The sequence below is a fragment of the Panthera onca genome, chromosome B2 (genome assembly GCF_046562875.1).
Source record: "Panthera onca isolate mPanOnc1 chromosome B2, mPanOnc1 haplotype 2, whole genome shotgun sequence".
Taxonomy (NCBI): domain Eukaryota; kingdom Metazoa; phylum Chordata; class Mammalia; order Carnivora; family Felidae; genus Panthera; species Panthera onca.
In genome coordinates this window covers 111,566,364-111,593,366 of record NC_138343.1, presented here as the reverse complement: position 1 = coordinate 111,593,366, position 27,003 = coordinate 111,566,364, and the positions used below count along the sequence as shown (strand labels likewise).

Genomic DNA, 27,003 nt, shown 5'->3' with positions numbered 1-27,003 from the left:
GTGTAGTAGTAGTTACCTCAAATAAGTTTGTATAGATTAAATGAGATCATTTCTATAAAGAGCCTGGGATGGTACTGGGTACATAATAAAAGCTCATGTATTTTATATATTATTTATCCTCTTTTGATGATCTACATATAAGTTATAAAATATGTAAGTATTAAGATAAAAATGTTCTTATATGTCTTTTGTCAACTAGACTGGCTGACTTTCAAATCTGCTACTTAAGTTACTTTAAAATTCTTAAACACTCAATTTGTAGGCATGGAATTCATCTTTTGTAGGTACAGGTACTTATTAATTCTCAACATTGTAGCCATTCTTAATTTAATTCAGACTCCGGAAGCTTGCATTAAGCTTTCAAAATCTGCAGGGATGATTATGCTTACTTGGAAATTTTGAGTTGCTTAGCTACAGTAACCTTGCTCTAAGTGTGCTGAAGAAAGTAAGGTTATGATTTCTACATCTCAAATTTGAGATTTTGACACAGTTTTTACACCTACAAATCTCATAAATTCCTCTAACAATGTAATTTTTGTGGGCTGTTCTCTTTGTACTGGAATATTAACTCCAATTTTTAAGCCCACATGTTTCCATCAATTCATGGTCAGGTACCTTAGATTGCCAGCTGGAAACCATGCCCTTCTAAGAGACATTCTAACCAAATTTTCTTCCTTGTTCATCCTCCACCCGCCCCCCTCCCCCGCCCCCATCTTATGATAACACCTGTACTTATTTTGGTTCTTTGCCATACCTGTTTTTCGGTCCATTTCTGCTTCTATTTCTCTTTTGTTCACTGCTGTGTTTTATTTGTGTATTTATTTAGCCCCATCTCTAGCTCATTTTGGTCAAGAAATTGAATTTGTTTCCTGAATTTGTTTCACTGATTTCACAAACTGTACCCTTACTTCACTCACTCTTTGATCTTTATTTCCCAGCTTGCTTCCCAGCCGATTGTCTGTTCACATCTGTGTTGACCTCTTCCATTCCTCAGCTAATTCCATCTTGGTTCTTACTTTCTTCTGGGTCCAAGAAGAATTTACTTCTTTTAGGGATTCCTAAATGTTTGTTAACTAATAGTGTTCTAGAAAGAACATGTTCTAAAGTATCTAAGATCACATTATATCAATTAAATCAAGTGATAATCCCACAATATTACCTTAGTCTTTTTCTCCCCTTTCCAGTGGATCAATATCATCAAGATGACAAGTGGAAAAAAGAAGCATTTATGTAAAACACTACTGGGATAACTTTGCGTTAGAATCTGAAGTCCTGAACCTCTTTTTTCTTCTTCCTTCCTTCTTTACCTCCTTCCCTCCCTCCTTCCTTCCTTCTTTCCTTTATTCCTACCTTTCTTTTTTTCTAGTTCCTATACTGATTACTACAGTAATGACCTAGGCTTTACTAGCTCTTATATTGCCAATTATACAAATATGGTCAGCTCAATAAAATGTGCAAAGAGAATTTTTGCCTATTTTCACAGAGAATGTAATTAATGTAGTATCATAATAAAATAAACTGTTCTTTAAAAAAAACCCAAATTTCTTTTTCACGATATAATAAAATTTTTAATAAGAAATAAAAATCTAAACTATATATTTTAGATTGTATTCAATTAAAATATAAAATAAATTTTAAGTATATTTATCTCTATCCTCCTTTAAAATTGTTTAACAGCATAAAAATGTGCCAATTTAACATGAAGTTTAAATTAAATTATTTCTAATTGAGTGTTATTTGCCTCTTATAAAAAGCTTGTGTAAAAAGAAGTTTTAAATAGAAAATAGTAAATATCAGAATTGTCTTTCTTGTCAATGCAATAGAAAATAATGAAGCAGAATTAATTTAGGAATATTTGTATTTACAGTCCAGAATCAAATATAATATGATTATTTCTCTTCTAAAAATAGAAATCTGCAATCACGTAACCTGTTTGGGTAAACACTGCAAAATAAGTTAGGGTTGTCAGGAGGCAGAGGATAAGGTGGCTGAGGAGGGGAAGGAGCAGAGCCTGGGCCTTGCTCTTCCTGTCCACTCTGCCTCTAGTGAGTTTCTCTCAGAGCCTGGATAAGAAAACTAATTAGTATAGTTGATGAAGGACATCGCTGCGCAAGATGCGATTTGGATACTGAGAATAAATCTGGGAAGCGAAAAATAAGTTGACTCTGGGAATAAAGATCAGATTTGTATGTGTGCGTGTGTGTGTATGTGTGTGTGCATGTGCACGCGTGCACGTGAGATTTGAAGCCCATCAGCAACTGTATCAAATAAAAAAGAACTATAAATTAAACAGTTCTTCTGCCCTAAAGATGGTTTTATATTATTGCTCCCTCTTTAGTTTTAGAGTGACTCCCTAAAGGACCACTTCTAATTACTGAAGATATAACAAGATTTATTTCGAATGTTATATATACACTCATGACCAATAATTTAGTTGCATCACCTGTGACTTCTGTGAATTTCACTTGAACTTAAGGGCTTTGAGATATAATTACCAGAAAAATCTAATGTGAACATCTAATCACAATAAGCCTCCCAAGATACATCTAAAACTGAGGGTGGGAGCTGTTCTTTAGAGTACACGGAAAGTAGCTCTAACTCAGTATCCTGTATGTTGGCAAAAATCTAGCAAAATGTCCCTCACAAAGTACATTCATTACATATCTGTGGGATTAATTAATTAATTAATTAAAGTTTACACTTGAAGACGTTTTATGCACCCAACATTTACAACAACTGGTTTAGGCCAAAGAGTTAAGCCCCATGCAACTCTGACATTCTAGTCAAAAACCTCATTGGCTTGATGTTAGGTGATTTGGTTTGAACTCTTTCATGGGCAGAGGAAAAGAGCACTTGGGGCCACAGTGTAATTCTACTGTAGGTGTTCATTGGTTGTGATACAGGCCTCATTAGGATACACAACAGTGTTAACTAAAACACACACAAAGACATGTATAGACACATAATCTTGGGATGCTGAAAAATACAAATGTGTTTGGTAAAAGGCAAATGTAAATATCTACCAAGATACTTCCAGTGACAACACAATAATACCCACATGAACTTTGTGATTTCATAATGCGTTATGGAAAATGAACAAAAATTAATATCCTAGGATAAGAATTAATCATTAACTTAAAATATCTATTACATGGAACGGGTTGAAAGACGGAAGTAGAGTAGTCCAGGCTGATTAGGAAGTATTGCTTTTTTCCTTACTGTAATAAAAAAATCTTTAAAACAATTTTTTTGTCATCCAACATTTAATTAAATATATCACTTTGTACATCCTTCTCTCAAATAATTATATCTCCTGCAAGTCTTGACTCAAATTTCCCCCTTTTTTATGAGACCTTCCCTAACCACCGTGTTTAAATTTCTCATTCCATATCTCTGTGCTATCAATTTCTCTTACTATATTTTACTTTCTCTTTTCATAGCACTTATTGATTGTATATTCTAGCATACTATATACTGTCCTGTATATTGCTTATTGTTTGCTGTTTGGCCTACTAGAATTAAGCTTCCTCAAAAATAAGATTTTTATTTTATTATTTTTTAATGTTTTTTTTGAGAGAGAGAGAGAGAGAGAGAGAGAGCAGGGGAGGGAAGAGAGAGAGGCAGACACAGAATCCAAAGCAGGCTCTAGGTTCTGCTCTGTCAGCACAGAGCCCAACGTGGGGCTCGGACTCACGGACCACAAGATCATGACCTGAGCTGAAGCTGGACACGCAATCGACTGAGCCACCCAGCTGCTCCCCCTTTTTAAAATGTTTATTTATTTTTGAGAGACAGAAACAGAGAAAAATAAGATTTTTAGATGTTTTGTTTCCTGATGTGTCCCACATACCTAGAACAGTGCCTGGAAACTGGAATATAGTAGGAAAGCAATAAATTTTTCTGAGGAAATTTAAGAAATCATCATTTAACTATGCAAACTGCCATGACTCTCAAAAGAGTTTCTCAGTAAATATTTAAAAATGCAATAACTGAATACTGAGAACTCCAAAGGAAAGCATTTGTGATGGTAGAAGTTTACCAGGTGCTAAAGGTAGGGTAGGAGATGATCAGCGGATGGAAAATGGGAACAAAGTAATAAGAGAAAAAGTGAAGAAAATGAAAACTAGGAGTGCCTAGAAGAGACAACGGTTCAATTAGATGCTTCAAGGTTTCAATATATTTGAATGTGATGTGAATAATGATCTCAGATTCTGACGTTTAATCTCTCTGAAATGCCTATGCTACTCAATCATTAGAGTAAGATTTTTTAGGAATGTCTTTCTAGATAGAAGTCTCAAAATGGCTATGTAACCCAAGAATAAAGTTTGATATATTATAAAAACATGTTTCCCTTTGTTTTCCCTTGCTGTCAAAAATTGTTTCTTTTGCCAGCTGCCATAGGCTCTTAGTGGGAAAATGTCGGTGAACCACTTTCTGAGGCAGTAGTTTTAAACTTGACTGCAGATTGGAATGATCCGGGGACATTCTAAAAGTGCCTGACCAGTTAAATGAGAACTCTGGGGGTGAAATCCAGGCATGGGTGTTTTTTAAGCACTCCGGGTGATTCCAATATGCAGCCAAAGTTTGACAATTTTGATAAATTCTCTATTTACTGACCTACCACACGAAGGTTTATCAATCCTCGAAACTCCACTTACTGGAGAATCATCTGAACCTGGAGACTAACCATTATCTGGGGACTCATCAGCCATGTACCCCAAACTGAGGCAGCAAGAGCAAACACTAACAGTGTGCCTCTAACTCTAAAATACCTTAGCATCATCTAGAGAGTTTTTAAAATGTGAATTCCTATGCCTTACCTCTGGAGATTCTGATTCAGTAGGTTTAGGGTGGGGCCTGAAAAAGTTTTCTTTCTAATGAGTTTCTCATTAGAGAAGTTTGAAAGTTTGAAAGCTATTGCCAAGAGAAAGGGCATTTTGGGATATAGCTCATCAGGCCTGTAGGAATAGCCCTGGGGGAAACCTAATGAGGGATATTATCATATTCACACTCTAACCTTATTATTCTGGATCTCCAGTGAACTTCAACAACTGATTTCTCAAAATCCTAGGTGACTCAAAATCTTTAAAGATGGCTCAAGTCTAAAATGGATGCCTTGAAAGAACCATAGGCTGGAACAGTCCACAATCCCCAACGTGTAACCAAATAGAGCCATCCCTGTGTCAGCTATGTGCATGTGTGACATGTTTCCAACTTTCTATAATATGTTTCTGATTGCTCATCCTCTCTGTGTTTCAATAACATTTGGTTGATGAATGTCTCGTCAGGCACTTCACAAATACAGCATAGTTAGTACTCTTGCTAGATTTTGCTTGCCATCACCATCTTCAAAATCCTACCTAGCAGAACATCAGTCACACATTATATATGTATAGAATTCTTAATGGTAATTTCCATGGTTCCCACAGTTTGGGTTACAATTCTACATAGAAACTGTGAGGTAAAATAATGTAAAAGTACACTGGTTAATATAATATCTATATAATCAGTTCAATAGTGAACCAAGGCAAAAATCATTCTCAGCTTTCAAGCACCTCTCAGATTAAATCTTTGTATTTCTTTTCCTATTAAATATTTATCTTATTGCCATTAGAACTTTATTTAGCTCACATAAAAGTATTAAGGAGGTTCAGAGTGGTTTGCCCAAATCCATTTTCCCATGCATCCATTGTTAGAGATGGTTCTAGGTCCTACGACACTTATAGAATGTCATTTCTGCCTAACACTGAAGCCGACTTGAAGGAAACTTATTTCAAGCAGAAAACAAAAGGAATCTCTAGCTGGGGCTAAATAGAGGACGTAAAGTTCCCAGTGATACCAACAAAATAAATAGCCTCTTGATACAATATCACCACTAAATGATAGTGTGTGCAAGGATGAAGCTTGGTCACTTGCTATATATTTTTGCATTTGCCAAATCAGTCACTTTCTTACACAGGTGTGTTGGGAGGAAACAATTTTGAAGAGGATTTTTGTCCGGTAAAAATTCTATTTTTTTCCAGTGCTAGGAAATGCAAGTAATATTAACATGGGATCAGAATTCTATATATCTTTATAAATGTGAATCAACACAACTTTAGTCAATGTCAGAAACTTTTCACATAACTGCAGCTTAATATCTTTCATAACACTTTAGTCATTGGCAGGAATTTTATGTGATCCCAACACTACCTTAAAGTGTCCACAATTCTCTCCCACTGTATTTTGCTTCTATTTCCTGGAGGTCATTTGCACCTCCTTAGGTGATGAGCCATGGCTGGAAAAACACCTGTTATTGTGCTGATTTTCTCAACAGACTCAGGATTGTATATTTTCCTTTCCACATTGGATATTTTATAATATTTTTATGTATTTATTTATTTATTAAATTTTTTAAGTTTATTTATTTTGAGAGAGAATGAGAGAGCACAAGATGGGTAGGGACAGAGACAGCGGGGATAGAGAGAATCCCAGGCAGTCCCTGAACTTCCAGTGCAGAGCTGGATGTGGGGCTTGAACCCACCAATGGTGAGATCATGACCTGAACAGAAACCAAGAGTTGGACCGACTGAGACATGCAAGGCCCTGATTTTTTTTAATTTTTTTTATTTTGTTAAGTTTGTTTATTTACTTTGAGAGACACACACAGAGAGAGGGAGAGAGCCCATGCATGAACAGGGGAGGGACAGAGAGAGAGAGAGAGAGAGAGAGAGAGAGAGAGAGATGGAGAGAGTGAACATGGGGCTCGACCCTACAACCATGAGATCATGACCTGAGCTGAAATCAAGAAGCAGACCCTCCACTGACTGAACCACCCAGGTGCCCCTATTTTTGACTTTTTTCTTTCTTTTTTTTAAACAGCTTGTCGATTTGTCTTTCTGGAACTACCATTTATCTGTCCTCTAACTGTCCCTCCTACCAGCAACAACAACACAACAACATACAAACTGCAGCAAAATTTCTCAGTGGTTCACCAATTTTCATCTACTTGTTGATAGTCCTCCTATGGATTTTCACCATTTCCCCCACCAAAATGAGACACAGACTACTTTTCCTGGTAGAGGTCTGCGTGTAGGCAGCCCTTCACTGTGTTGCAGGGCTGCTGGTCAGACAGGCTGTGGCTCTAAACTGAAGCCATATGGCAACAGGCTGACTTCTCTGTGTTGAGTCCTGCACCTGTTACTCAGTGGGAGGATGCTCTTTTAGTGTTTATGTTCTTAGAGCTATTTTAATTTTCTTCATGGCTACTTCTCTGTGACTCACTGTTGGCTTCCTGTTCTTTCTCACTACTTTCCAAAACTCAGATAATTTAAGCGACTGAGAGTTATTCAATATAAGTTTATATGGGCTTCACTTCGCCTCTCATTCATTTACATTTATTTTTAGTTTTAGTGGAACATGAAGGACATGCACTCTTGGTTACATTCTTCTCTGATCTGTCAGTGATGGATAGGAATTTGAAAAATCTGTGGAAGGAAGTGGAACCTGTTGGAGAGGTGAAATAGAAAGATCATCACTCCATGGTGTATTTGGGGGCAAGTCGGCTTCCCGTATAGCTGCAATTTGTGGCATGACTTGTGGATGTTGTCAAATATACATCCTTTCCATTATTCTCTAAAGGATGGCTACAGTAATGGGTCTGTACACAAAATGCTTTTATGTACCTGTACTAGCCAAGGGAACACCTAGGCCACATTTAAATTAAAGTAATACTTGGCATAAATCATCCCTAGAGCAAATTCAAGTCTAAACTCAGTTGGGGGGAGCAAAAGGAAATTATTTTTGAACTCTGTTGCTTTTTTCTATATATAAATGGTTTTATAAATACATCTGAAGAATTATTTCAAAAGTGGTGAGTCCTTTTGAGGGTCAGCAAGGGTACATGTGTTAACATGCTGCGTTTGTCAAATGAGGAAATGATTTTTCACCTCTCCCTTAATTGGATTTGGCTGCTATATTATGAGAGACAGCAGCTTGGAAAAGGGGTTCAGCAGGCTGAGATTTGGGGAACTATTCTTTACTTGTTGGTTGTTGGTTTCTTCTTCTTCTTCTTCTTCTTCTTCTTCTGCTGCTGCTGCTGCTGCTGCTGCTTCTTGCTTATTTTTTTTGGACTACTAAATTAACTTAGTGGCATCTGAGGAGCTCAAGGATGAAGTCTTTTTTTTTTAATGTTTTATTTATTTTTGAGAGACAGAGACAGACATGACCAGGGGAGGGACAAAGAGAGAGGGAGACACAGAATCTGAAGCAGGCTTCTGGCTCTGAGCTGTCAGCACAGAGCCCGATGCAGGGCTCGAACTCAGAAACCAGGAGATCATGATCTGAGCTGAAGTTGGACAGTTAAGGTTAACGGACTGAGCCACGAAGGATGAATTTTTAATCATCCCAAATATTTCCTACATTGGAATGCTAATACTGGAAATTTCTCAAGACCCACAGGATTTACTCTTTATTAAAGTACTGCCAAGAAAATGATGACTGATTTGCATATTAATTTGAATTATTTTAGTTATTTAGTTATTATTATCCTTACTCTTAGTTTTAAATTATTATTATGTAATTTCTCAGATATTTTCTGACAAAAGTTTTTATATAAATGATAGTTAAAGAAAATATGAAGACAGGTTTGGTTGGGGAAGGGTTAGTAATGGGCACAAAAGAGAAATTGAGTCATTTGCACACAAACTGCATGGAGGGAATCATTTTTTCTACTTTTAATTGCCTTGGGGTCTCATATGTGGGCAGTTTCTGGAAGAAGGTACAAAGTAACTTATGATTTCCTGTCCTGAGACAGGAGAGTTTTTTCTTAGAGAAAAAACGTCCTGAACTCAGGGCACAGTCAGCTCTCCGAGCTGCTCCAGGGTAGAACTCAGCATCATGTTTTCATCAGACTTAAGGGTAAAAAATGGCTTTAGCCTGTTTGTCTCTCACTTTGATCCAAAGCGGCTTTATAACTTCTGAACTAAGATACTAAAATTTGCATATTTTAAAAATCAATCTCCGGTCTGGAAATAAACCATAAGTCAACTAGCCCTTTCTTGTTGAGAACTTAGGGAATATAAGTGGCCTCCATTTTCGACCTCATGGCCACAGGTGTGACTCACTTGAAATCAGTGCTGTTGATTGTGTCCCTGGCATCAGAGAGAGATCCGGACACATGCATCAGTGCACCAGGTCTTCCAACAACACACTATATGTAATTTGAGATGAAGTTATTGTTTTATAATCAAACAAAAATGTATATTTTAAAAACACATTTTATACATGTTTACTAATAGGTAATGCAGGAAGAAGGTATGTAGAATTCTACCCATCTTGTGAGAAAGAATTACCTGAAATATGTGCTATGTGTGAGTCAAAACAGAAATGTTCAATAAAATGCATCTTTTTGAGTAGTAAGATAAAAATAATTATGACAAGAAAAGCTATTAATTAAAATATCAGGCATAGTCTCTACATCCACCATTTAATGCACAATTAGCTCAAAACAAGCTGAAAGGACTGAGGACTCAAATGTCCATGCTTCATAAAATGTCAAGTTAAACGCCTAACTGTGAACCAGATTGCTTTCTATACAGGCCTTTCAACTGTAAATATCAAATGCATAAAGGACGGCATGAATCTTTTAACTTTATAAAGATGGCATGTGGACTTTAACATTTTGGGAAAATTAAGTCACTTACTAACATTTATGAGGAAGCATGCATTTAAGCATTGCATTGGACCTCTGTTGATTAATTATATGGATGCTGAAATGTCATACATCAGATTCAAGCATGATGTTAAAGGTCTTGGTTAAAGAAAACTCAAATGACTTCTCGAAATAATTTAAAACAACATTGAAAATAAGATCTTATTCATATTTTTCTAGATAGCAAGTAAAATTCAATTTTTAAGATAAATGGAAGGAACTTGGTTGCACAATTTTAAAAACTAAGCGTCAGACTTGGTCATTTCTAAAGTTCTATGAATTGTAGTATTCTGTGTAATTATAAATATTATCATTTCTTTCACCAAAGCACTAAGGACTTTACCAAATTTCAAAAGAATCACAGTAATTATTCTTCAGAGAATATTGTCCGTAGTTAGGGAACAATGGAAAAATGACAGAGATTAAATGAATTGTTCATGTGTTAAAGAGGCTTTTGGTTTGAAAAGATTTAGAATAACATCCCTTTGTGTATGTCTCAGTAGTTAGGTAATGTTTCTCCTGACATTTGTTCTAAAGAACAATCAAATCCCAAATCTCTTTTTACTTGGATATTCATTTCAAAATGAGCATAAAATTAATGTCTATATTTATTTGGCTATATCCTCTCAAAGTCCAAGTTTTTATGATGTAGCCTTTCTAATATGCTTTTTAGAATTGTGCTCATATGATGAAAACAAACAAAATAAGTGAGGATAGACATATAGGACATCAGCCAAACCACCTGGCTCCAAATCGTGCTCATTTTAAGGATGATGTGAGAAAATTAATTACTTTAATCAAACACCATGGCTTCTTGTTCACAAAATAGTGGGTGGGTGTAGTATGTAAATGTTGTCATTTCCTGAGCGAGTGGCAGATGATTGGACAAGTCATGGCCTCCAAAAACACTTTTGTTCAGAAATGCAAGTGTTGTACTAAAACAAAAGAGAGTTGTAACTAGCAAGATAAGTTACAGAGAAAATAAATAAGAAGAGCCAAACAATGACCTATAAGGCAGTCTGTTAATTATACTGAGAGAAAAACAAAACATATATCCAGCAAAGTCATAAGTAAAGTTTACTGTTCATCCAGGTAGTTGGCATTATCTTCTTTCAGTTCTTCAGGACCATAAACTTTGCAGAGTCATTCATGAACTCTTTCCTTCGTTCACCATTTCTAACTCTGGTTGATAATAGCATATTCTCCTAAATCTTAATCACCAATGGAACTGTGTTCAAACTGATCACCTAGTGAAAGATACTCCCTCTATCATCAAATTGAATGTGCACTTATCTTCTGGGAAGAAAAGGGTGTGGAAATCCTTCTTACACAGTTGACATTGTGTTACCTAAGAATGGTAAGAATGTGTTTCTCCTGATAAGGAATCTAAAGTGAACATCAAATTCGATCACATCTGAGTTATCCCTTTGCCTTAAAGAGCTCTGTTATGGATTGAATTGTGTCTCCCAAGAAGATATGTTGAAGTACTAACCCCCAGTACTTGAAACGTGATCTTACTTAGAAACAGTCATTGCATAGGGCGCCTGGGTGGCTAGCTCAGTTGGTTAAACATCTGACTCTTGATTTCAGCTCAGGTCATGATCTCACAGGTTGTGTGAATGGTGTGGAGCCTGCTTGGAATTCTCTCTCTCCCTCTCTCTCTCTCTCTGCCCCTCCTCCACTAGCTCTCTCTCTCTGTCTCTCTTTCTCTCTCTCAAAATAAATTTTTAAACAAAACTTAAAAGAAGAAACAGTCACGGCAGATAGAATTAATTAAGATGATGTCATACATAAGCAGGGAAAGGCCTTAACTCAGTAAGACTAGTGTCCTTATAAAAAAGAGAAGAGGGGAGGTTAGGTGGCTCAGTCAGTTAAGCATCCAACTCTTGGTTTAGGCTCAGGTCATGATCTTGTGATTTGTGAGATCCAGCCCCAAAGGGCTGTGGAGCCTCCTTGAGATTCTCTCTCCCTCTCTCACTGTCCCTCCTCTGCTCATGCACACTCTCCCTCTTTCTCTTTCAAAATAAATATATACACTTTTTTTAAGAGAAGGGATGGAAAGGAGAATACCACATGAAGACAGAGATAGGCAGAGAGAAGACAGGCACATGATGATGGAGGCAATATTGGAGCCCTGCAACTGCAAACCAAGGGTCACACAGGGTTGCCGATAACACCCAGAAGCCAGGAGAGAGAGCGCAGCTCTTGATTTCAGAGTTCTGCTTTCTACGAGTGTGTAAGAATAATTTTCTGTTAAGTTTCTGATCCTTTGTTACAGAAGCCCTAAAAAATGGTACAAATCCATTTAGTTTTCTCTACCTAGGTATTTCTACATGTATTTGAGTCTGTGTCCTAAACCTAACTTAAATTCTCAGTTATATAGTAATTTCCTTAAGAGTGGAGCCCATAAATTCTATTTCCTTAATATTTCCTCACTTTGAATCCTTTTTTACCATGCCACTCGGCTTGGTAGCATATTGAATTCAGGGATTCATTAGATTTTGTTGCCTTACTGACCCTTATATTACAAACATGATAAAGAGAAATGAGCATATGGTAAAATGACAGAAAAATGCTAATATTTCGAGGGTTAAGTTTAGGTCCTCTTTCCTTACGATATAAAGGAAATAAGTGTTGTAGGAAGTTGAACCTCTTTTACATCTGTATTTATTATGAAAATATACACAGAATGCTATAAAAATTTGTATTATAGTTAAGAATGTGATAGAAATGTTCAGACACTGTTCAAGATGGACAAGATAACTACCAAAAACCTATAATAAGACCTAGCATAAATCTACCATAATTAAAATATCATAGTGTTGATGTCAAATAAAAGACATGCCAATGGAAAAAAAAAACCTATTCAAAACCTTTGTCATAGGAAGATAATACAATGGTAGCATTTCAATTCAATTCAGAGAGGAAGTTTTATTCATTTGCTGATTCTAGGAAAACTGGTTGGCTATTTAAGAACATGAAAGCTAGATCCTTACCACATACCATATTACATGGCTTCAGTATGCATTTCAACAATTGAAAAGTAATAATGCCCAACATTGACTAGGGTGTAATTGAAACAGACCCTTTCACATGCTGCTGGTGCAAATAATCACTATGACCTTCCTGAGGTGCAATCTGGTAATGTTTGCAAAAGAACTTTTAAAATGTTCATCCTTTCTTCTTTGTTTATTACATCTCTGGAGCTTTAACCTTAGCAAGTAGTCTGGTAGCAGGAGAGCAATGTCCCTTCACCCATAACTCCCCAGACTTTAATGGGCACAGGAGTCAGTCACCTGGAGATCTTGTTAAGATTGCAGATTCTGATTCAGGAGCCTGGGGGTGGGGCCAGAGATTCTGCATTTCCATCTAGCTCCAAGGTGATGCCTATGCATCTAGTCAGGGGGCCCCATCTTAAGTAGCAACGTAGTTTAGATCATTGTCAAAAATACCTTGCAAAGTCCCAAGCTACATCTTCAGACACATATATGAAGTCTAAATAGCAAGTGAAGTACATTTATTTCTTCACCTTTCCATCTTTCTTCCTCCTACATAAAACTCTGATATCAGTAGTTTACAGAGAAAATAGTTTCACTAAAACAATGTCTCTGGGGCTTTAGAGCTCATTATTTCTTTGCCCTGGGAAAGTTTCCACTTGCAACCGCCCTAAAAACATTCTTAAATCTGGCTTCCATCATTGAGTTAAACTCTACTGTCTGAGAGAGGAGAAAGGTATGAAAAGCTCAATTGGGGCCATTCTGGCAAATTTAATAGCTCTTCAATTCACTGACCCCTTTGGGATGAGCCAAATCCACTATCACTCCTGTGGAGAGACTGCACATTAAGGTGCCCTTGATCAGCCCTTACTGCTCTGCAGTCTGAACAGCAAAGCTTCTTAGAACACTTCCTTTGACCACCTCCAAATTTGGACATGACAAGGATATAGTTCAGATACAAGGCAATATAAAAAAGCAAGAATAACTTTTGAATACAACACCTTCCATACTAGAGAAAAGAAAGGTTCTGACTGTTTTATACCTAAACATACCTCAGGGTAACAACCCTCCTAGTGGCTCCCTAAGAAGTGCTGAGTGCTAGGGGCAGGCAGTTAGAGAAAGAGCCTGCAGAAATGTTGGGGGGGAAGGCCAAAATAGCTTGAAAAATGCCTTGGGTGATTTGAACATGCGCTCCACCCACTTGCACCTACAGTGCTTCCCTGTGGATTTTGAGTCACTATTGCAGAGGGTGAAAACAGAATGAAAATTATATTTTATGTTAAAAGAGCATCCAAAGTTATGCCTCTCTTTTTTGGATTTAAAAACGTTTGACAGATTCAATATGGTGATAGAACTTAGTCACTTACAAAAAGGCAGATCATTTACCATCCTGAACATTGTGCTGGCCTTTGAACACATTTTCCAGCCTAGTCGTAGTTCCCAATTAAAGAACTGTCTCAGCACGGAATTATTTCAGCAAAAGCTTCCTCTTTTTACACAAAACTAAAATTCTTGTGCCACAATTACAAATGGCAATTTGATGGAAGAGGTTCTGGTGTTAAAATATACTTGATGCCTTTTTCCTAGTCAGCTTTATAACATATTTTCATTTAAATACATTGAATTTGTTAGACCAGCTACACAGCTCTCCATATTGAAGAGGGTCAAATGCCACTTGAACTTCAAGGATACATTAGGAAAGTGAAATAAGGCAGAGTATTCCACACTACGCTCACTGAATATAAAATATAGATAAGCACAAGCATTTTTGGCTCAAACATGAAATGGGATTTCTTTTAGTTTTTATTTCTCTTATACATATTTCAGAACTCTTCGGTATAGGATTCATTTTCAGCTTAGATTTAATTGTCACCTTGTATTCTGAAATGTAACGATATAGTTTAGAGATGGGTTTGTTAAACTTTTTTTTTTCCATTTCCATGATCAATCAGAACTACCAGGGTTGGAAATCACTGTCAGTGAGCAAGTCCTTTGGAATATGCTCATCCTGTAGTGAAATATATCTATATAAAGGACATGCAAATATCATTGCCTCAGCTGCAACTTCAAATATCTGGATCCTCTGAGTCCCTCTGATGTTAACTAAACATGGTAAATTAGCTTATATTTTCCAGAGTCAACTCATATGCCTAAAATCACTTACCTTGTAATAGCCTGAAGTAAAGGAAGTTTGACCACTGGGTTTCAAACCTTCTTTTGATTGCAACCCCAGTACAAAAGATTTAATGCACGTTGTAGACATTCATTCTCGCTTTTGCTATGTGCAATTCCTGCTGATACTTTCAATTCAATTCCCTTCAATTCCTTTTTTTTTCTGTTCTAATAAAATGAGGCATAGTTGATTATTTAAAAAATGACTGACTTGTGCTTAAAATAATTTAAAATGTTCATATTTTAAATTTTAGAATTCACCGTTGAAAAATAATAATATGAGTATGCTGGCAATGGGTTATTCTTTTGCCATTTATTTGTATTAAAATATCACTGAAAGAACTTTAAAGTACTTTATAATCATTACAAAATAAAAGTTAAAGCCAAGTTTTTTCAAATAATGCGCCATCATTCTCTCACAGTGGCATTGGAAATCAGTCCAAGTATGAAAAGGAAAAATATATAAAGCATTACAAATATTGTCAAAGTATAATTTTAATAAAGTTAAAAGACATCATTCCTAGGCAAAAATATAGTGAGCACCCATCAAAGTCTGTTTACTTCATTAATGAGGGAACTGGGAAAATAGTAATGTTGGCTCAGAGAAGGATAGGAGAAACTGGTACAGACACATACACATACACATACACATACACTGCTTTATAGTGTGTGTGTGTGTGTGTGTGTGTGTGTGTATAAAGAATTATATATAAAGAGTATATATAATATATGAAAAGAATATATATATTTATATATCTTCATATCTATAAGGGATGCTGGAATAGCTTGCTAATTTAAATATAAAATAGGTTAATGTTCTACAGAGCAATAATACCACAACCTCTATGATTCTATTAGAATCATTTATGCCTCTACTGCACAAAAATCACTATTTATCAATCTTCTCAAATTAATGTGTAATTTATAAAGCCTGTGCCCTAATCAGTAGCAAATAGTAAATCAAACAAAATTATCTTCCCATTTAGAGTGTCAAATATATCTCAGTCAGAAAGTTCTGCTATGACATTGAAAGGGCATACAGAAATCTGTTAACATAATTTCTGAGACTTAGACTATTGTTCTTAAGAATATGAAATATTCGTTGGCAATAACTAAATCAGATTTATTTTGTGTCTTCAGCCCCTAGGTCAGTGACTGGTCTATAGTAGGTATTTGATGAATACTTCTTTAGCAAAGAACTACGAATTCATATAGGAAAAAAGGGGACTTCTGATGGCATAAAACTCTGCAGAAGGACCTTTGAATATTAGTGTACTCCTTTCTATTTAATAATATTTTTATCTATGCCGACTGCTTCACTCACCAAGTCCTTATTTTGTGAAAATTCTTGCATGACTCTATAGTGTGTAAGTAGAAAATATTTTAGGACACTTTTAGGCTATTTTCAACTCAGCACAAGTAACCTTATCACTCTTATTTACATTATGAAAAAAAGAGCATGCCAAACAGAAATCATAGCCTTAAGGTCTTTATGAATATATGTGGAGGAGCTTTTTCCAAGGTATTTTCTGAAAGTGGCAGTCTTGAGTTGAATCCTTGTAATTTTCCTTTTAGATTTTGCTTGACTGGTTGCTTTTTTGGGCAGGGTTATAGAACTCAATGTAATGTACAAGCACTAGTTAAAAGCTGTAATTGATTAAGCGCCTTATTAAAATCAGTAACAAGACAACCTACGTAGGAATGTGCAACATCTCTATGTGGAAAACTTTAACACTGAAAAAATAGAAAGACATACTATTTTCTTGGATAGAAAGATGTAACATTATAAAGGTGTTGTCTGTCCTGAAATTAATCCATACATTTAATGCATTCTAATAACACCATATTTTTTTCGAATGCAGGCAAGATGATTATAAAATTCCTTTACAAAAATAAGAAGCAAGAATTGCCAGGAAAATTGGGGAAAAGACTAGTAAGACATTAAAACATTTTATAATGCCCTAGCAGAAATTAAAACATTTTATAATGCCCAAATCGTACAAAGAATGGTGATGCAGGTGAACAGATAAACAGATCAATGTAACCACACATAAAGTCCATACAAGACTAAAGTCTGAGATTCAGGGAACATGTCAAATCAGTACCAAAAAAACTTCTGAAAAAATTTGGTTAGATCTACATCTCATATCTTTAACAACAAGTATCAAAAATTTACGTATAACAAATAGCCCATAAACGTACTAGCTGAAATTAGACTTTTCCCTATAATGTTAGAGTAAGTAAGGTCAAAGCATGAAACATAATTCAGAAAACATTTACAAATTTGATAGCATGACAAGTTACACATTTCTGTAAGTGGGAGATTTGCATATGCATATAGTTCTCTCAAAATGTACAAAGTATATCTGAAAGAATTCACAATAAACTAGTGAGTTCTCACTCAAGTTTGTGCAGCTTTAAAAGAATGCAGTTGAGGAGGGAGTCATCATCAACCTGGCTTATTTCTTTTAACATAATGTCCTCAAGCTTCACCCATGTTGTAACATAGATCAGCATTCCCTTCCTTTTTAATAATATTCCACTGAATGCATAGATCAAATTTTGTTTATCCATTCATCTGTTAGTGGACATTGGGTTGTTTCCACCCTTAGGAAATTATGAATTATGCTTCCACGAACATAGGTGTACAGATACCTGTTTGAGATCCTGATTTTAATTCTTTGGGGTATATTCAGAAGTGGAATTGCTGGATCATAGGGTAGTTCAGTGGCTGCAAGACATTAAGTGAGTGGTATGGAGACCTTTCACCATATATCCATTCATTCTTTAAATCACTTATGATTGCATCTTTAATCTGCAGTGCAACCAAGACAACTCAGGTCTGAAAGAAAAACTTCCTTCTTAGCACGCTGCTATGCAACACCCTCTTTCAAGCTGCCTGTTGGTGTCTTTACACATAGTTACAAAGGTTTCCTCCTCTTTACATTATATGCCCTATTCTAACCTACATAACCAGATGAAGAAGGAATGAAGAATATTCCTACAGGTGAGCTATCCCAGAGGTGGGAGCTCATGGCATTTTCAGGAGTTAAAATTATAGGGAAGGGAATGGTGGAAGAAAAAGATGGAGAGGTGGGTCACGACAGGGAGGGCTCTATAATCTCTGTCAAGGGGACTAGGAACTGTAGAGGGTCACTGAAGGGGGAATGCAGTCATCTGGTCTGCATTTTAGAGCAATAGCTCTGGCTATAGTGTAGAAAACTGATTGTTTGAAGGGGATGGGGAGGCAGCAATTCCAGAGGCAGTGAGGGGCTGCTGGGAAGTGGACTGTACATATGCTATAGTATAGCAGATTATAAAGTCTGTTTCATTAACACCTTGAAACAGTTTTCCTTTCATTTTTCATCACAGCTAATTAGAGCTCACTGATTTGCTGCACACTATGAGGCAGAACTGTTCTAACACTATTTCATATATTTCATTTGTACCTTGCAGTAACCTCATGGCATTGATAACATTCCTATCCCCATTTGATGGATTAAAAACTGTCACTGAGGTTCAGGACCATGCCCAAGTTCATATGGTAACTGATGGAAATGGAGTGTGAACAAGCACTTGGGTCCAGAACTACCGCTCGGCTGCAGTGGTTCCCTGTGGCCCCAGGACTCCAGTGATGACACTTGAATGTCTTCTCTGATTCCCATGATTTTCAATTTCAACCCAACCAACCACACTTCGTCCAGAGTTCTGTGCATAAAACACCACTTTCATCACCTTGCTTGTTTGCCTTGTATTGTAGAGTGGCTCCCTCCTGCTCATCCTGAAGTTTTCTTTAGTTATTTAGCGTCTGTCCTATGTCCCAATCTTTGTTTATGGATGGGCTTCTTAGTCCTTTAGGTATATTCAAATTCAAATTCCCCAACAAGGGTCCCCATTTTCATGAAATTATGAAAATTAGACTTATTGTGTAAAGTTTTGGGTGGCTCAGTTGCTTTAGCATCCTACTCTTGATTTTGGCTCAGGTCATGATCTCAGGGTTTGTGAGTTTGAGCCCCATGTTTGGGCTCTGTAATGACAGCTCAGAGCCTGCTTGGGATTCTCTCCGTTTCCTTCTCTCTTTCTGCCCCTCCCCTGCCTGCATTCTCTTTCTCAAAATACAACGAAACTAAACTAAACTTAAATTAAATTAAATTAAAAAGTATGCTATTCCATTTCTCACCAACTAAAGTACTCAATATTAAACACTCCAGAATGTAATTATATATTATCTTGATTTAAGTTGTGTACATTAGTCCCATCTCCCTCTTTTAGAGTTTTTAAAATTAGTATCTCTGTCTAGCTTCTTTGTATTCACTTCAGCCCTTAGTGCAACCTGGAAACCAGACATGCAGTAGGAAGTCAGAACATACCCACTTAACTGAAATGCCTTTCCTTATGAGCTATTGTTAGATTGATATTTCCCAAACTTGGCTCCCAACCCCTTCTACGAAAACAGGTCTCTTTATATTTGGGGAAAAATTAGTTAAACATATTTAAGCAAGTTTTTCAGGAACTTTCATATGCTAATAATGAAGTGGCAGAATAAATTGTATTTGGTTTCACCACAGGCCTCCCTCGCCTTTGGTAAAGCATGATATAAAAATAGCAATAAGGATTAGTAACATTTATTGCATGTGGACTTTATTTCTGATACTGTGTTAAGCCTTTGCCATGCATCATCTCATTGACTACTGTTTTTATCTCATGGAATACTACTACTTTCAGAAGGATAGCTTGGAAGAAGCTCATTCCAACACATTCATAAAGAACTCAGGTTGTAATTTTTATTTGCATACTCTTTTTTGTCCAAGTCCAACTAAGTAGAATATGGAGAATCATCAATGGCACCACATTTGAAAACAGAGTATATTTTTAAACAAGTTGCAGTGTTGGGAATTCTTGGCTCAGACAGTCATTCTTCCTTCCATATATATAATGCCATATAAATCCTTCCCAGATCTTTGGATATGATCACAAAGACTTTTAAATCTAACTGAGACCAAGAGTCCTTCCATTTTTTAACCTTCTTTATCCTCTGGGATAACAAAGACTTGTGAAAAGGCACAAAGGTTGTCTTCAGGCTTCAGCTGAGCTGTCCACCTTTCATTGACCGTCAAAACTATTGGCTCTAATAAATGTGAGTTGGCCTATGTTTCTGAGATGAGCTGTTCAAAAGATAATATAGTCTTCATTTAGCCAAAAACACAAGATAAATCATATAGGTGGGATAACAGTAAGGGGAAAATAATGTCATTGACTTGGAATTTAATAATTTGTCAATGTTTAACTTTTCTTAAAAGTCTAGAAGAACTATGTAGGGTATGAAATTCTCTTAACTTGAATTTTTTCTGTTTTATCTTTACATGGATACAACAAGATCCAAAGTTTCCAGTCTATTAGGGGCATATATCTACCTGTAAAGATGGAGAGCCAAAAATTTTAAAAGGGTTCAGAAATATGGTGAATCTGTTGGTGACAAGGATAACAAAAATGTTACATCTAAAAGCATTTGTAGCAGGCATCCAATTCAATCTCTTTTTATGTGAAGATTTTATTTAGTGACATGACAAATTAGTAGGCAAGATATGCCGTTTATCCAGTGGCCTTTTAATAACTATCTGTTTGGGCAGACTTTACTGGATGACGAAGTGATTTTAAAATAAATATTCATTACCAAAAATGTCCTAAATACTACCCATGATATGTAAAACACAAGGCTTTCTGACTGCAAGTAACACTGACATACAGCAAAAAAAGAGTACAAGAATGGATAAGATAATCTCAGCCATGACAGAAAAATATTTCCCTAAGAAGACATTCAGATTCTCTGTGATTTTTATCATGATGAAAACTTTATGTTTTCACCATTACAGCACTAAGTTAACTGTGATCTATATTTTTTACAATGTATATATCTGCTTCTATGCACTTTTGAGGGTTCTGTCATATTCCAACCAATATAATCATTCCCTTTTCTGGGTCACCATGTTGAGATGTTGTATAGGTTCTACGATTCAGAATAGTCCTACTCCTGCCTCTCTAGGAGAGATATGTTTTTGAGATTTCATGACATGTGACTATAATGAAAGTGGTATTAGATTTCCTATTTGTTTTCTTCTCATAACAGCTTTTGCCTGTTTTTTTTTTTTCATTTGTTTGTTGTAATTGGTGTAATTCAGTGGTCATTTAGTATAACTCATTTACAATTAGTAAAAGCTACTATCAAGTGCAACACAAAGTATGCTTAATGAAGAATTCAACATGTTTTTGCAAGAAGTTTGTAAAAACTTCAGGATGATTATTAGCCAATTATCAAGGTGAGAATTGGGACAATCAATAAATAAGAAGTGCCTACTGTATACCAGATCTCCATATACCTTATGAAAAACAGGGTACCAGGAAATAAAACAGTGAAACAATCTTTCTGTAGACCAACAACTAGCATGCCAAGTGCTCACTGAGCTCTGTGCTTCAGTTTTGTTAGTTTTTACAGTATGCCCATGCTCACATCTGCCCCATCCTTTCCTGCCAGGTCCCTTTCTTCACAAATGGGCAACAGCATGTCTATACTCTGAGGGCTCTAGACTGAGAATACAATTCAATCTGCTTGCTTGGCTACAATGATTCATGCATGGCCAACCTTTCCACTTCGTCCCTCTGCCATACATCACCTAACATGCAGTAAGGTCACCTGACACACTCAATATTGTATGAATAAATAAATGACTTCTTTGAAACTTTCCCCTACTTCAAGCTTTCTTCTCCTTTTAGGTTTCTGAAAAATGGAAGGTGTATTTTTTTTTATTTTTTTAATGTTTATTTATTATTGAGAGACAGAGAGACACAGAACATGAACAGGGGAGGGGTAGAGAGAGGGGAGATAGAGTCTGAAGTAGGCTCCAGGCTCTGAACTGTCAGCACAGAGCCCAACGTGGGGCTCAAACTCACAAACCGTGAGATCATGACCTAAGCTGAAGTCGGATGCTTAACCGACTGAGCCATCCAGGCGCTCCTGAATGGGAAGGTGTATTATCCATCCTGCCCTTCTCTACTATATATTCTCCCTGAACAGTTTATATGGCCACTTGGTTGGGTTAGGGAGAAAAGAATTTAGTAACAGACATTCTGACTATTTCTTATACATAAATTTAGAGATGCACAAATTTCCCTTAGTGTGGGGACAAACATCTTTAAAACAGAATGCTGAAGATTTTAAAAATACCTTTATATTTTTCTTTTTCAGGACTAAATATAAAATTATGAAATTTAAAATAGGAATATATTATTAAAATTTGGCTTAATTACTAGTGTTATCTGTTTCTTTCTTTTTTCAACTTTGAGGCACGGTAGCAATAAGAAAAGAAAATATTTGGAAGAAATAGTATATAGCTTACAGTAAATGTTGAGAATTTTACTTTATATAAACCATATGTCCTATCTCAAGACAATTATTTTTCTAACTCTTTAGCATTGTATTTCAAACCAAACTTGTTACACCTTTTTGTTACTGAATTCTAGGAAAAAAGTGCCAGACATTAATATCTCAGCTGGAACAATCAAGACCACATATTATTGAGGTTTCTTATTAAAAGTGGCATTTTCATTAAAATCCCCTTCTTTGCCGTGAAAAGCCATGATGATATATTATCTATTCTCAACAAATGTGCTGCAGAAAGTGCCTAGGAGGTAATAACACAGTTTAAGGGAAAAAAATTAAATATGATGGCTAGCCAAATGCAATTTACACATTTGTGGGTTTTTTTGTGGCAAGTCATACATCTTGTAAAAAGGCATGCACCTGAGGCATGAATAGAGGAAAAAAAAAACAGTTTGTAATATTACAAAAATCAAAATACATCAAGAAGAGTTGCACTAAATCCAGATATTTTAGTTCACAAAAATCCTAAAGCAGAACCAAATGAATCTTAAATGATACCTTTTTATCTTTCTTTCAGGTAAAAACCTGTTAGTTTTTACTCTCCTGTCCCTAAGGTGTGTCCCTGGAGGTATTCTCCCTTCCTCCCTCTGATCCTGCAGGAGTGGCTATGAGCCTTCCAGCTGCAGTGAAGGGGCGGAGCTAGGATCCAACAGGTCACTCTCCTTGAGGGTAGCACAGTGAGCCCAGATACTAGGTGGAAAACACAATGTTGTCATTTACAAGCTTTTGGACTCTGTAGCAATCATCTCATCTCTCTGTGCCTCATTTTATTCTGCTGTAAAAAGAATGAGGAAAGTGAAAACACGTCTACACACTCATCTTTCCAAAATAACCCACTGATATTCTAGTGTCCACCTACTCTTTCCATACTTTAAATACAATGGCCACAACCACAACAAAGAGGTGATACCTACCTATTCCCCAAGCAGCATCCCTAGTTTTCCAGCTCCAAGATGTGTTGCCACAGCTCCTGTCTCATCTCCACTTCTAAATTCTCATCATTTTCAAAGTCCAGCTAGGAAGCTACTGCGCTGTGGCACCTTCTAAACCTCCCACACACTGCTCTGGGCTGGAAATGATTGCATGCTTTGAAAAATTCTCCCCGTATGTGATCTATAACTCACTGAAACACTTATCCTTTTCTACCTCGCAATCATGCACATGTTTTTATCTCTCTGCTGCATTATAGGTTCTCTGAGGGCAGTGCCATGACTTATTAATCTTTATATCTTCTGTGGTAACTACCATAGCCTTGCCGGTAGCAGGAATTTAATTAATGTTTATTGTGTCAATGAATACAAAAAAAAGGTTATCTATACTATTTTATTCCGTAGGAAGATAAGATGATATAAGATCAGAGATGTGAAAGCCTTGGGAGCGTAAAAGTTTTATTGAAATGAAAGGCTTGATGGCTGGAATACTATACAGGCACATTTGACAAGGGAATAAAAATCCTTGAGGGTTATTCACAACTGACAGAACTCTGAGCTGTGACTTGGCTATTAAGGAAATTCCTGGGCTACAAGTGTAGCTTTATGAAAAATTGAGATAACATACTCGGAGAACACTGGAGGAAGTAAAATGCCAAAGAGAACAGCTTTTTCAGAGCTGTCAAGACATCTTAATTTGTTTTTGTGCAGAGAGACTTGTCAAACTGCCACTAACTATCTGGCCTCCTTGTCACAGCAAAGTTTCTATACGTTGTGCCAACTTCATTTTCTTCATAGCCAAAAAATTTCACCAAAGCGTGACAGAGCCATTGCACGCCAACTGCACGCTGAAGTTGTCCATGGTTTGACGCCATCCCTGCTGCAAAGTCAGAGTAATTAGGGACGGATTCTGAAATGCTGAGGCCGACCTTTTGGTATGAAGGCCTAAGCCAGGTAGAAGGTCACAATAGTTCTCAGAGGTGTCATCTCTTGGAATCGTTCAAAATTTGCTTTATTTGGAAAGAATCAATGTAAAGAGATTGAGATTACAAAGGATAAGCAACCAAGACCTTGTTTCTTGAAGTGTGGTCTGCAGATTAGCAGCCTTGACAACACCCTAGGACTACTTAGAAATGCAGGTTCTCAGGCCACTGTCCACCGATACTTAATGAAACTATGCATTTTTAAAGAATTTTTTAGAGAGAGAGTGTGTGAGTGGGGTGGCGGGGAGGGGGCAGAGGGAGAGAGAGAGAGAGAGAATCTTAAGCATGCTCCACACTCAGCACAGAGCCCATCTTGGGGCTTGATCCCAAGACCCTGGGATCATGACCTGAGCTGAAATTAAGAGTCAAATGCCCAGCCGAATGAGCCACCCAAAAATCCCAATGAGACAATACATTTTAATAAGATCCTAGGTGATTCATAATCACATTAGACTTTGAGAGGCACTGCTCTAAGGCAAGAGATAGTCAAAGAAGAACAGCAACAATTTTTGTATGGTTACAAAAGTTTTTAAAAATATAGAAGCAAAATTTCCCATTCGATTAATCAATTAAGATTTTTTTTTAACTTTTTAATGTTTACTTACATTTTAGAAAGGGTGAGAGATAGGTATAAAGTGTGTGTGACCAGCGGAGTGGCAGAGAGAAAGGGAAACATAGAATCCGAAGCAGGCTCCAGGCTCCGAGCTGTCAGCACAGAGCCCTACGCGGGGATCGAACCCACAAGAGATCATGACCTGAGCTGAAGTTGGACACTTAACCGACTGAGCCATCCAGGTGCCCCAATGAAGATATTTTTAATAAAAAAATACCTTTCAAAACTAAAGAAAATAAAGTTGTATAATTAAGATGGAAACAAAGGGGGAAATAAACCCTGACCTTAAGATACTGCTTATGATAATCAATGTACTTCCTTTCCAAATGTTGTCATCTGGATACAGAATTAATGAAAATATATAAGTACTTGTTCAGAAAACCCCAAGTTAATCATTAGATATGGTGGCTTCCTGCTTCTTTCTAGTCATTTATAGTTAATAGGCATTTATTATAACATCATCATAAAGCTTAGAATTAACCAATGACTAGAGAATATTACTAACATTGCAAGTATAGAGAAATATTTAAAATCCTAAGAACAATATTTTCCATAATATTAGTAAGAACAAAAGGTTTTGGAAAAATATTCACATGATGATTTCTCTACTTTTTTATTTTACTAATGCTAATGCTAATTTTCATTTTTTCCTGAAGAAAGTTCAAACATGGATTGCAAAATCAGGTTTTCCCTCAATCAAAGCAACACTCATAAGAATAAATATGTGTCTACTTAAAACATACAAAAGACTTTTAGAATCAAATGACTTTTAGGTACTCACATTGTGTTGTTTGGAGTTCAGTTCAAAATTAAATATATTTTTGACTCTTCGTTATATATTGACTTAAGTGGAATTCATGAGTCACTTCATTATAATTTATCTGTCATTGTTTTAGATATATTTACAGAGATTTACACATTAGTTTATCAAATTGCACATGTGGTATTCTCCCAACAATTATCATACTAAGTTCATAAGAATCCTTACTAAAAGGCCACAGATTTAATAAAAGCCATGTATTCACATTTTAAAATGCAATGTAAATTTTTTTTAAATTAGAATCTTTTTATACTTGAAATATTGCTCCTTATATTTAAAGGTGCTTGTCAATATTCTTGTGAATTTGAATGAGTATATTTAAAAAGATTCAATGTTAGTGCTAATACAGAGGAGTATATTTTGAGTTATTCACTTAATAAACTTTCATTTAGCAACTGATAGGTGATAGGCATAATCCACAGCTTTAAGAATAGACAATATTCTTAAAGACAATAAGATAATATTCCTCATCTCATGGAGTTCAGTCTTGTAGGGAAGAAAGACAGCTAAAGCAATGTGATACCAGGCATTCTACATTATAAGAGACATAATAGAATAAGTGTTAACCATGATGGAGTTTGCTGTCTAAGGACTGGTCTGTAGAAATCAGAAAAGTTGTGATGGGGTGGATTTTGTATAAGTAGAGACTGAGACTGGGATTCTTGACAAAGTGATTTCTAGAAAGAGTGTTCTCAGGAAGGGGAGGATGGGGGAAACAGAAGAGGAGAAGGGAAAGCTAAGTATGGATGTGGTCTCACCAGAAGAAAAGTTTCAACCTGGTTTGGGGTGGGCAGTGGGGGGGGGCTTTTATGTTGGTTCCCCCTAGAAACAAAAAGATGTATCAACCAATCAGTGTTGGTGGGGGAGGCAGTGGAAAGGCTCTCTCTAGGAGGATTCATAGGATTGGTAATATTGGAGTTTCTCAGGGGGAAAAAAGAAGACCAATCCAGCATAGGAGACAGTATAAGGTGGAGAGATGCAGAGATGTGAAATAATACTCCCTATATGTAATGGTCAAGGGATTTCTAAGAAGTACAGAGAAAAGATCATTCCAACTGACAATTAGCTATTAACTATAGAAATTAGTTCATGTAATGTTAGCAGACTAAACCCAGAGGACATGCTTCTTGATCATTATCAGTCAATTATATGATAGCACGTCTAATATGGTTTGAATGTTCATGACAAAACCTATTTCAATTTATATTACTCTGAATCCACAGGAGTATTTCCCAACTGAGATAATGCTCAAAGTGTATTTCTTCTTATTATCATTTATATAATGCAGAAATAACTCTATGACATTTCTATAGGTTAAACTTGTCATATTCCCTGACTTATTTAATTCATCTGTAGGCTTA

General features: G+C 36.2%; 1 protein-coding gene and 1 pseudogene across 5 annotated transcripts in view; both read right to left on the bottom strand.

Annotated features, from left to right (window-relative positions):
- The window catches only part of NKAIN2 (sodium/potassium transporting ATPase interacting 2), a 996,342-nt gene that overhangs the window by 295,659 nt on the left and 673,680 nt on the right, over nucleotides 1-27,003 (bottom strand). The gene's annotated exons all lie outside the window — the stretch shown is intronic.
- Nucleotides 17,231-17,315, bottom strand: LOC132668122 (small nucleolar RNA SNORD116; annotated as a pseudogene).